Consider the following 8831-nt stretch of genomic DNA (forward strand, 5'->3'; position numbering starts at 1 on the left):
GGATAATGGATGGAACCATATTCAAAGGTGTAATTGAAGACGAGATATTTAGTACCTAATATTAGGCGTAAACCATGGTTCTTTAAAATAAAATTAAGTAAATTGTGTTGTAGTATAATAATTAGGATGAGACTGGGGCATCATTGTACACCTGTCTACCTTGCTAAGCTTAAAATTATAGACTTTGACGCCTGTTCTTGTGGTACTAGCGTGGGGGATTTGAACCATATATTTTTTACCTGCCCCCTATATGACAAATCTTCTTTTTTGAGCAGTTTAATTTTCCTCAAAATACCATTTCCTACCTCTGTTAAATGTTTACTTTATGATGACAAGCAAAATTATTATAAATTATTATCCAAATTTATAATTGAAAATAATATTAAAATTTAATAAAAATATATTCTATATAAACATGATCGAGTTTAATAATTTCTATATATATTCCATATTTTCCTTTACTTCCTAATCCTCTGTCCTTTCCGTTACCTAATTCTTACAATTTTATCATGCTTTGGTTCCCGAGCTTTATTACTGTCAGTGGCTAAATACATTAATAAGTAAAAGCCAAAAAGAAGAAAGAAAAAAGCGAGTTATTGTTTATTTATTGTACCAAAGAGTATGTAATCACTACCGTACAATGGGGTAAATAGGGACAAAATCGACCTTCAGATTGAATTTTAAAATAGTTCCAATTAAATAGTCACTGCTCAACCAAAGAAATAAGTTGAGTCTTGAACGTACCTAGGTGATAAAAACCGTAACATTATTTTAATTATTCATTTTAAAGAAATAATCAGTAAAATAATGGCCGTCCCAATTTACCCAGCGTCCGGGGTAAATTGACACGGTTAAGGGTTAAATTGGGATATTTGTAAGGGTTGTCAACTCGCAGTACTGCGATATATAGGTAGGTGCCATATAATTATTTATATGGACCGAAATGATGAACACAATCCATAATTTAAGCACAATACACAACATAGTGTAAATTAAGCTAGTTTCTATTCCGAAGCGATGTGACGTGAATGATAATCAACAATACAATGATTAAAAAAAGTATGTGCATGTTATATTTTATAAAATTATTATTTAATTTCCTTAAAAATCACAACTCTGAAACAAAATCATAAAATAGAATAAAAAATAGAAAACAAAAGGACTGGAAATGCAATAATACAATTTTATTTAATCAACATTTTCAAAATAATCTTTGAGCAAGAGTAAGATATCAGGTGAATAAGATAAAAAAACAGCTTTATCTGATTACTGCCAATAATAACAAAAATAAAAGAAATTCTTTCTAAGCTAAATAACTAAACTCAATTAATTCACTCACTCATAATTGGATATCTCGGATTTTTAATTAATGCTACATTTAAAATCTGAGGCCTGTTTTTATTTGTGTGTGTTCATTGTGAATGTTAACAAAATCATGATTCGATGCGTGAATAGATTCTGAAATAACAAAAGTTTTGATTCGTTTGAGTTCTTTTAACTTTTAATTTTTTTTATTGCTATAAAGAACATACGACCGGGCAGATATTACAAGGTAAATGTCGCGAAAAAAAAGTAATTATATATATACTTTTCTTTTACCTATAATACTTACATAAACTAACTGATAAACACATTAACCTTCTTTACATCACGCAATTAAGTGATAGTATAGGCTAAAAAATCTATTATAAGATATCAGTGACAACCCTAACAAGCCATCCCTATTTTGTCTTTTGGCGTTCCAATTTTGTGTTTTCTCGTCCCTAATTTTTCCAGTCTCGTTCCAAATTACCCTACATACGTCCCAATTTTCCCCAAAAAGAAAGGAAAAAATATACATTTTTTATTTTGTCGAAATATTGTATTTAAAATAAGAATATTGCAACTTACCGTTTGTTGTGGTATTTCCAGGTGTATTAAAAACTTATATAAACTGTGATCTTATTGAAAAAATAACGATAATATCACTTTTTTTAAAAGTTCTTTAAGCTGTTTTAAAACGCACTTTTCAACCACTATTTTAAATTTAATTTGACGAATTTTTGGGACCAACTTAACTCATGTTTAGTACTTCCATAATTAACTTGGTTTTTCTTCTATACATTGATAAATATTACCTTAAAGAAAATTAGGTAGATTCCGTGCTACAAGTACTTTGAGAATCTTCCGCAGGTTTGTCCCAATTTACCCCAGGATCCCAATTTACCCCATGTCATGGTACGTGTATTGTACTTTTTGGCGGGAACGCGAGGAGTGAAGTTGTGTGATTTGTTTTATTTTGTCTATTTAGTGTTTCTTCAATTCAAATTCAAATTCAAAATCATTTATTTCAACTTAGATGTCAGTATGACACACTTGTTGAATGTCAAAATACAAATAACAATGTTAACTCTACCACCGGTTCCAAAAAAAGCCACAGTCCTGAGAAGAACCGGCGAAACAAACTCAGCGGGCTTTTTTTTCTTTTTGTTTTTTCTCAAATATATTCTTTTTTTTAAATAAATAGAAATATTCACAATAAAAGAAAAAACAAGTCTAAAAAAATAATAATAATAATGAAAAATGAAAAGGCCAGGAGCGAGCGCCTCATTCCCACGTAGTGCCATCTAGTAAATAATCCTTAACTTTATAATATGCCTTGTTGCACAAACGTTCCTTAACAGTTTTCTTAAATCTATGAACAGGTAGTAGTTGAACGTTTAGTGGGATCTTGTTGAAAAGCTGTACACCCAGCCCCCTAAAAGAGTTGCTTATTTTCTTAATTCGAGCCGCCGGCAACGCAAGCCTATGTTTGTTGTGCAAATCGCAGATTCTGGGGAATTCTTCAATGTTTTTACGCACGTACAATAAATTTTCAAAAATGTATTGGGACGCTAAAGTTAGAATTTTGATTTCCTTAAACTTGTCCCTCAAGGATTCCCTCGGGTGCATATTATAAATAGCACGAATAGCCCTCTTCTGCAGGATGAAAATCGTTTCGACATCGGCACCATTGCCCCATAGCAAAATGCCATAGGACATAACACTATGAAAATAACTAAAATAAACCAAGCGTGCCGTATCTTCATTAATATACATTCGTATTTTTTTTACCGCAAACGCTGCAGAACTAAGCCTACTCGCTAACTTGCATATGTGAGGACCCCACTGCAGCTTGGAATCAACTGTTATACCAAGAAAAACTGTCGAATCCACAAGCTCCAGTGTCTCTCCACTTACAGTAATATTAGTGTCAACTTGTCTAACATTAGGTGTAGTAAATTTTATACATTTTGTTTTTTTGTTATTTAATAACAGATTATTAACACTAAACCAATGTACCACGCGCGAGATAGCATCATTCACATCGTCATAATCTTCCAAATGTCGTTTAATTTTAAACAATAATGATGTATCATCAGCGAATAATACGACCTCGTGACGGGTTTCAATAAACTTAGGTAAATCATTGATATATACAAGAAATAGGAAGGGACCCAATATGGAACCCTGAGGAACACCCATATTAAGTAAGACACCGGAAGATCTCGTTCCTTTAACGTCTACCTTTTGGATTCTTCCGGATAAATAAGATTTAATAAGTTCTAATGAAACGCCCCTAAAACCATAATGGTGTAATTTCCTCAACAATGTATTATGCTCAACACAATCAAAAGCTTTAGATAAGTCGCAGAAAACCCCAAGGGCATTATGCGACTCTTCCCAAGCCTGAAAAATATTTTTAATGAGATCTACACCTGCATCAATAGTTGACCGACCTCTAGTGAATCCATATTGTTTGTTATGAAGCAGGTTATTGGAATTGAAGTGGTTCAAAAGTTGTTCCAGAATATTTTTTTCAAAAATTTTACTCAATGTAGGTAGTACTGAAATGGGCCTAAAGTTAGAGGGGTCAAAAGTACTACCAGATTTAAATAACGGTATTATTTTACTATATTTCATTAGATCAGGAAACACACCACCATCAATACAGTCATTAAATATTGTAGCAAGGTAAGGTGCAATTATATCAATAATGGATTTTATAACATTAATTGAAATTCCCCATAAATCACCAGTTTTCTTAATATTAATGAGCTTGAAATTATCAATTATGTCCTTTATATCAATATTTGTGAACTTAAAGTTAACACTGCATTTATCAACATGATTTTGCAGTAATGATTCGGCGACGGTAGGAGATGAAATTAAAGATTTTGTGGTAGAAGCTGGGATATCAGCAAAGTAGTGCTCAAAGGCACTGGCCACTTCTTGATGAGAAGTTATTATTCGATTTGTAACGGACGTGACGTCAGCTGTCATGCCCTGCCGCCAGCCAAGCCGCCAAGCCATATTAACACGCCCCCTTCCGCCACAGCCAACGCCACCGCCGCCAGCCAAAGCCAACGAAGGGGGGATAGTGTTAATAAAACAAGCCGTGCCAGCCATTTCTACCTGCTTTCTGCATTCTCGCACAAATAAAAGAACTTGTCGTTACGCTGCTGGTTTTTATTGTCACATCATTTGCAACAATCAGAAGTGGCATTAAGAAATGAAACAACGTCATATACACGCTCAGATCTCTCGGTATTCTGACAAGTTTGAAGAAGATGAAGCTCCTATTCCACTGGCGAGGAAGGTGTTGAAAAATTTGCTTCAGAAGGAGGTCCACAAGGCGATGCTTGAGCTACAGGATGAAGAACCTGGAACAATCAAACCAAAGAAATATCGACGTCGTCGGACGAAGAGCGCCCGCCGCCCTGTCCTTCCATCATTCTGGTTCACGTGGACGGAAACTAGAAGAGCAACAACGTGGAGTAACCCACTGTGCGGCACTACGAGCTTCACGGCGCTTCACGAGATTCACGGCTACGAGCTTCCTTCTCCCTGCCTGCGACGCTGCTGCGCGGCGAAGACAGCTACGTCAAAGTCATCAACATGAGCTCAGAGACCATCATGTGGCCGCCGGGCGAGGTCCTGCCGAGGGCTAACAGCTGCGAGGAGCCACAGCCAAACAGCCAGGTGTGTTGCATTTCTACTTGCCCTAGCCATGCCATTACAAATATTTCGAGATTTGTGGGTAGAAATAAAAAAAATTAAAAGGAGCCATTAAATATTAGGAGTCATTCAGATTAAAAAAAATACAGTATAAGCATTGCTTTGCTACGAATACACATGATTTAGGTATTGCCAATTTAGTTCAAATGCAAATTAAGCTTACTAGTGATCAGCCCGTGTATCGCCACTTTTAGATATCGGCATTATAAAATAATCTGAATCTAGTCATGCTTCACTTATTAAGAAAAAGAACGGCGACAGTAGGCTATGCGTTGATTATCGTGCGTTAAACGCTATGGTAAAATATAAAAGTATCCACCGAACAGTACTGCACGAGTTTAGATTTAGCCCAGGGCTACCATCAATTGAGCATTGTGCCAGACACACAACTGCTTTCATTACACCGCAAGGTCATTATTTCTAGTACACTAGAATTCCTTTTGGTTTAGCAAATGCGCCATCTGTATTCATGCGTTTCTTCTTTATCTCCACCTTATTCCACTAGGTGGGGTAGTTAAATGCGTTTAATAAATAAAATAATTGAGTCTGTGGGTAGAAAAGAAATGGGTAAAAATAAATGTAGGTCAAATCGAGATACTAGCAATTTTAAACGATTTACATCTACCCTCAGTTGGTATAAAATCAGGTTCAATAATTATTGAGAAAGTACTTGGGAAATTTTATGGTGGAGACTTAAAATTAAATATGAGTAAATGCTCATTCTTGGAGGAACAAGTCACTTATTAGGTCATGAAATATCTTCAGACGGTATACAGCCGGGTGCAACAAAAATTGACGGCCGTTTCGCAGTGTCCTGTGCCAAATAATGCTTATAGTGTGCGACAGTTTATTGGTTTAAAAAGAAAAAAAAAGATAAATCATGGGTGTGGGGCCGTGAACAAAACGCGAATTTCGAACAACTGAAAAACAGTTTATGTTCCAAACCTATGCTAGCTCTGTATAATCCTATGCTTCTTACAGAAATACAAACCGATGCGTGTAACTTAGGAATTTCTTGTATACTATTACAAAAACAAACTGACAACTCACTGCGGCCTGTTATGTATTTTAGCCGGGTTACTAGGAAGGAAGAGTGTGTATCATAGTTAAGAGCTCAAAACCTGGCGGTCGTACAATCGCTACGTAGGTTCCGTGTTTATGAAGTAGGTAAGCATGATATAGTAGAAACTGATTGTACTGTGGTTTGTGCTACGCTTACCAAACGCGGCATTATACCACGCATGGCGCGATGGTGAGTTTTGAAAGAAGATTATGACATTAGTGTTGAGTATAGACCTGGTGAACGTATGGAACATTTGTAGACGCGCTTAATAGGCATCCTGTTGACATGATGAACGTAAATTATCTTAAAGTTACTAATTGATTCTGTACTGTGCAATGTCAGGACGAAAAGCTTAGTTCGATTATAAAGCAATCTATACTAGCATTATAAAGCTGAAGAGTTTGTTTGAACGCGCTAATCTCAAGAACTGCTGGTCCGATTTGAAAAATTCTTTCAGTGTTAAATAACCCATTTATTGAAAGGTTATAGGCTATATAAAAGGTTATAGGCTATATAACGCTAAGACCGCTAAGACCATCATTGTGTCACGCTAAGGCCAATACAAGCGAAGTACCAGTAAATGTTTCAAAATCGGGTTATTTTCCCTTTTAAGAGCTTCCGGTGCCTGCGCTGCAGAAGCGGTTAAAGTTTCGCTAAAATAATGTGACAGAATTGTTCCCCTTTAAAAAAAAATGTCCGCGATAGCATATATCTATATGTTAAGGTTGGCTCACTATAACGTTTTTTTATGCTAACCAAATTTGTTCTAAAATAAAGCATTATTTGTGAACTATATTCCACGCGGACGAAGTCGCGCTGATGTTAAAGATAATTATGAACTAGTTCGAAATTTTTTTAAGGGAAATAGACTCGCAGTCCCTTCGGCTAAATGGAAAATTGTACAAATGCACTATGACGACATTTGTCACGTGGATCTAAATCATCGTTTAGCTTTGATTAAAAGCCAATATTGGTTTCTTAAAATGACACGCTTTATTAGGAAATACGTGGCAGCATGTCTTTATTGTACACATGAGAAGGATAACTATGTTAAAAAAAGAAGACTGTCTATATCCGATCTCTAAACCATCTGATACTATGCGCATGGTACAAAAAGATAACATGATGCCCTTCTGTAGGACATCTAAAGGGCACCAACCAGTACATGATCGTAATGAAAGATGCGTTGTCTAAATTTGTGATAGCTGAACTAACGCGTACTGTAAATTCAATCGGGACCATTCGTGCATTGAAAAATATATTAATAGGGTTTGTCCAGATACCCGAATTACGTGGTGACAGACTACGGGAAAGCTTTTACGAGTAGGTACTTTAAAAAAATATATCAGAAGATAAACAGTTTAGGCATACGTTAAACGGTATTGCTTGTCCGCGCGCTAATTGGCCAGGTTGAACAAACTAAACATATAATTTTATGTGTTGCGGGCAACTGATCCTAGTGAAACTTCAAATAATTTAAACTCCGTCATTTGAGGCACAAATAACACAATTAAAAGTAACAGCGGCTACAAGCCTTGTGATTTAATCTTTACGCGCTCTGGTAGGTCAATATGTGATGTTTCCTTGGTCGCGAACCAGAAACTGTTGACGCACGGCGTAAGATAGCTGCAGCTAGGATAAAACAAGCGAGTACAATAATGACACACAACATTAATATAAAAAAAGCTCATGTTTATAAGAAAAGGCATATTTGTATCGTAGAGACAGGCGCCAACTGGTTAGTAGCGCCGCTAGGATTAATACCAAATTAGACGATTTGTACTCAGGTCCGTATGTAGTAACTAAAGTAGTAGGTAACAATTGGTATCGAATTAGAAGTATATCTAAAAGGTTTACGAAGTTATAAAAACTTCACTGGCCTGGTATCAACAGATTCATTAAGGCCCTATAAAAGTATAACCCATGTGTCTGATAGCGCTAGTAGTTCCGATGAGCAGGTCGAAACTGAAGACCTTATTGATTTATTTGAGAACTAAATGTTTTTGTGTGTTCCCCATTGCGGGAGCAATTGTTGCAGGATGGCCGAATGTAACGGACGTGACGTCAGCTGTCATGCCCTGCCGCCAGCCAAGCCGCCAAGCCATATTAACACGCCCCCTTCCGCCACAGCCAACGCCACCGCCGCCAGCCAAAGCCAACGAAGGGGGGATAGTGTTAATAAAACAAGCCGTGCCAGCCATTTCTACCTGCTTTCTGCATTCTCGCACAAATAAAAGAACTTGTCGTTACGCTGCTGGTTTTTATTGTCACATCATTTGCAACAGATTATTGATTTTTAAAGTTAATTCAGCATTGCTGTTTCTGACATTCCCAGTCTCCCTATTAATGATATTCCAAGTCATTTTAATTTTGTCAGGTGCATTTTTTATAAGATTGCCTAAGTGCAATGACTTGGCCAATGTACAGACTTTTTTAAACAGCTTGGAATATTTAGAGACATACTCATGAAATGACTTATTATGATTATATGATTTTTCATGATAGAGATCGTATAATCTCTGCCTACTTTTGTGAATTCCAACAGTCGCCCATTCATTGAATGATCTTTTATTATGTAAGATCAGAGTTTTAGAAGTAAAGATGGCACTAAATTCAGAACTAATAACATTAAATAAATCCATGTAATGAACATTAGGATCTTCACTATAACAAACATTCGGAATTTTTGCCAAAACTTTACCTCTAAGCTTCTCCAAACGTCTAATATTAA

The 8831-nt window shown here is 36.0% G+C and overlaps 1 long non-coding RNA gene across 1 annotated transcript; it reads left to right on the top strand.

The window, feature by feature from the left end:
• The first annotated feature begins 5009 nt into the window (after window positions 1-5009).
• LOC149501285 (uncharacterized) lies at window positions 5010-8349 on the top strand. Its single transcript, XR_016324310.1, has 2 exons — window positions 5010-6204; window positions 8139-8349. It is a non-coding gene; the product is annotated as an uncharacterized LOC149501285 (long non-coding RNA).
• Window positions 8350-8831: the final 482 nt, after the last annotated feature.

This window comes from Bombyx mandarina, chromosome 16, assembly GCF_030267445.1.
Source record: "Bombyx mandarina strain Sakado chromosome 16, ASM3026744v2".
Taxonomy (NCBI): Eukaryota; Metazoa; Arthropoda; class Insecta; order Lepidoptera; family Bombycidae; genus Bombyx; species Bombyx mandarina.